Below are 3,668 nucleotides of genomic sequence, written 5' to 3' on the forward strand. Positions count from 1 at the left end.
TATGTACCTACCTAATTTGTTTAATATTCAGTTTATTATTTTATTCTTGATTTGATTTTTTGATTTTACTTTTATGTAGGTAATGATTTAAAATCAAGACTAGAGCCCGTTCTCCCTTTATTCCCAACATAATGTTCAAGTCACCCATCCATTTATTGGCCTTGCTCGGCGTAGCTTAACATAGGTGACGCTAAAACCGGTCTTAAAATAACGACTGAAGTGTTATCTAAAACTTTCTCGCTTTGAGTTCATAGGTCGTCGCGACAAATTTCAAGATCAGAGCTCAATTGTGTGAGAAAATGTGAAAAAAAAATCCCACAATTACTCAATTAACTTTAAGTCACCCATCCATTTATTGGCCTCGCTCGGCGTAGCTTAACATAGGTGACGCTAAAACCGGTCTTAAATCCTTAAATGATCGACTGAAGTGTTATCTAAAGCTTTCTCGCTTTGAGTTCATAGGTCGTCGCGACAAATTTCGAGATCAGAGCTCATTTGTGTGAGAAAATGTGAAAAAAATCCCCCAAAAAACAGTTTTTTTGGTTTTTTGGCTTTATGGTTTTCTGGACAAAATTTGCACCACCATTTTCGTGATCCTGGTAAAAAGACCTTTAATTTGATATACAGGTCGACTAGGTTTGGATAAGTCCTTCTATGGGAACAGACAGAGTGACAGACAGACGACACCGAAGCGAATACAATAGTCCGTCCACTATACCTTTTATTATTAGTAATAATAAAGGAAGTGACTGACAGACAGACAGACAGACAGACCGACACCGAAGCGAATACAATAGTCCGTCCCTTATACCTTTTTATTACTATTGTAATAATAAAGGAAGGACGGACTAAAAAGTGACAAAAATCCAAACAAGTCAAGGAATTTTTTAAAGTCCACAAAAAAAAAGGAATTTTAGGTCAGTAAAAAAAGTATGCAACCTTGAAGGGACTACTTAGATTTTCTTGAAAATATTTCGCCTGCAGAACTGACTTCGACCTTGTTTAAGCAATATTTATACCTAGAGTTAGGATCTTGTGTCCAAAGTATATTTGAAGAAATGATATTGATTTTATGATTATCAGTCGTATTTCGAGGGACCTTCAAGTTCAGGCCAAAATGAACCCCGTTCAGTGTAGAGGCCTCAAATTGATGGGGGGATCGACGTGCATTGATTCAAGGAACTCAAATTTCAAATTTAATCAAAATCGGACAAGGCAATCGCGAGTTATAGCAGAACAAACAAACATCTAAACCAAATGCAAAACGGTCGAGTTAAAAGGTAGACCTTCACTTTGTTCAGTCAACAAATTTTAGATCTTGTCTTTACTTGTTTCCTAGGTACCCCGCTTCATCAAATATACCAAAAACCTGTACAAGGGCCTGGGCGAGTATGTGAACAAAATGTTTGACCTGTCTAAGAACCCACAGCGGCAATTCAACAGTATCTCAGAAGTCAATGTAGAGGCTATTGTGAATGAAATATACACTGTAACTCCTATATCTGTAACTGTCGTCGGTGCAGACAAAAAACCTGCCACCAAAACGGTAAGCTATCTGAATAAAAAAACCAAGTATTAAGGCCCAATCCTTGCAATAGTTATGGCACCTATCTCACGGACACGGAAGCAAGTATAAATATTTGATAGCAATTTACTAACCTGAACTGTTAGCATAGACAGGAAAGCACATATGAACTGATCATAGTTGTGAGTTCGTCTGGAATCGTCTTCCTTGTATTTCTTACGACGTTCGTTCTCATCTCGAAGTTGAGCTAGAGGAGAAAAAACAGAAAATAGCACAATTCTTTATTATGAACGTATAGATAGATATAGAGAAAGAAAAGGAAAAGGGAGATTTTCTTTTTTCTTTTGTAATGTAATGTAAATGCAGTTTCTTTGTGTTATTATGTCACAACTTTGGTGCTCACTGCAGCATTGTAGGATTTTTCCCAAACAGACTGTCTGACAGACCCAGATAACAACTAAAAAAGATTCCGACCCAGGTCTCTCAGAAGGTCTGATAGATTTGGGTCGGAAGCTTTTTCCGCAGCACAAGTTCCGATAGTCTCGTCTAAATGTGTGTGGCGGAAAAAGTTCAGACCCAAGCATCTCAGATTGTCTGAAAGACCTAGGCCGGCAGCTGTCTCTGAGCGAGTGAGTGCTTCGTCGGTCTCAGACCAGCTTTCTTGGCAATCTTCTTTTCCTCTCCGGTCTTGGGAGTCTTAGGCTTGGCAACCTTTTTCTTTTCGTCTTTCTTTACTTCTGTTGCGGCTGCCATCTGGAAAGTAAATGAGAGAAAATTGTAGAATTAGATATAGCTATTAATGCATGAAATTTGAGGGAAAATCTTGGTCCTATAATGAAGCTCTCTTTGGACCTATACCTAATGAAACCAAAGTCTCATCGTGAGTGCCTGGCCTTAGCTGACTATCCTGTATCTAAGGTACCTATGTAGTTATTACACGAGTAAGGTACGTTAAGGTACAATGTACTTACCTACCTTCTTACCTAGTAGGATGTATACCTACTTACCACAGTCTTCCATAGATAAGGTAGGTACCTACTTGTACTTCCTAACCTACGAGTAGGTACAGAAAGTATCCATACCTTTACATAAATTGGCCCAATCTGAGAGGTACACGAGAGGATTTTGGTCCTGTAAGAAAAGCAGAAAGAGAAGGTAATAAAGGTAAGTAGGTACATATCGTTCCCGCAGGATAAGGAAAGTGAACAAGCAGGGTCCGTCCCTCCGGGAATTTTTTAGCCCGTAGTGATTAGAGAAAATCAGTACCTATGTACCTACCTAATTTGTTTATGAAATGTAAAGGGTGGTTTATCTCAAGGTTGAAGGATGAAACAAGACATGTTCCCCTTCTCTTCAAGTATCCAAATTAGACTATGGAAGAAGATAAATCAGAGAAAATGAGAGAAAAGTTGAAAAGATATTCTTAGTAATCTTTATTGACTTTTGATACCAACTGTCACAACTGTGGGAACTGGGACAAAACCTAACCTCAAAATTTCACACCCCAGTAAAAAGGTGAACGCAATACCACTTTGGTTTTATTTCTTAGACTTATTTTTCAGAGGGACACACTAGGGTATATTTTCAGGACAAAATCATTGTGTTAAACGTGATTTTCATGCTTAATCCTTCCGTGTTTCATATAAAGCATGAGAAATCCTCAGTGGCCAAGGCCCATGAGAAACTTCTGTTTCGCAAGGTTTTAAGGTTATGAGTGGCTGAGATTTCGATTTTGCTTGATAGAAGAGGAATCAGGGAGTGAAAAAAACAATGCAATTAGCTGGAAAACGTGATTTCCCAAGGGAAATTAGAGGAAATTCTTACCTTTAATAGCACATGTACCGACTAAACGGGACGCAACAGAAAATTTAATGGACGACACGACAAATATTTGCATTTGAGCAGCGACTTTTAGCGCTCTAGCGGAGAAAAAGAGCATTACTCTAGAGTCTAGAGCACTGGCTCTAAAAGGGCGCGTTTACAGTTTTTTCAGGAGGTCAAAATCGATGGATAACCTGAATCCGAAAAAAAATATTTACATTTGAGCAGCGACTTTTAGCGCTCTAGCGGAGAAAAAGAGCATTACTCTAGAGCACTGGCTCTAAAAGGGCGCGTTTACAGTTTTTTCAGGAGGTCAAAATCG

General features: G+C 38.6%; 1 long non-coding RNA gene across 1 annotated transcript; it reads right to left on the reverse strand.

The window, feature by feature from the left end:
- Window positions 1-2,186: 2,186 nt before the first annotated feature.
- Window positions 2,187-3,458, reverse strand: LOC113472676. The gene is made up of 2 exons (XR_003394891.1): window positions 3,350-3,458; window positions 2,187-2,278 (listed from the first exon to the last, which is right to left on the reverse strand). It is a non-coding gene; the product is annotated as an uncharacterized LOC113472676 (long non-coding RNA).
- Between the last annotated feature and the right edge of the window lie 210 nt (window positions 3,459-3,668).

The sequence above is a fragment of the Diaphorina citri genome, unplaced genomic scaffold (assembly GCF_000475195.1).
Source record: "Diaphorina citri unplaced genomic scaffold, Diaci psyllid genome assembly version 1.1 scaffold7175, whole genome shotgun sequence".
Classification (NCBI taxonomy): Eukaryota; Metazoa; Arthropoda; class Insecta; order Hemiptera; family Psyllidae; genus Diaphorina; species Diaphorina citri.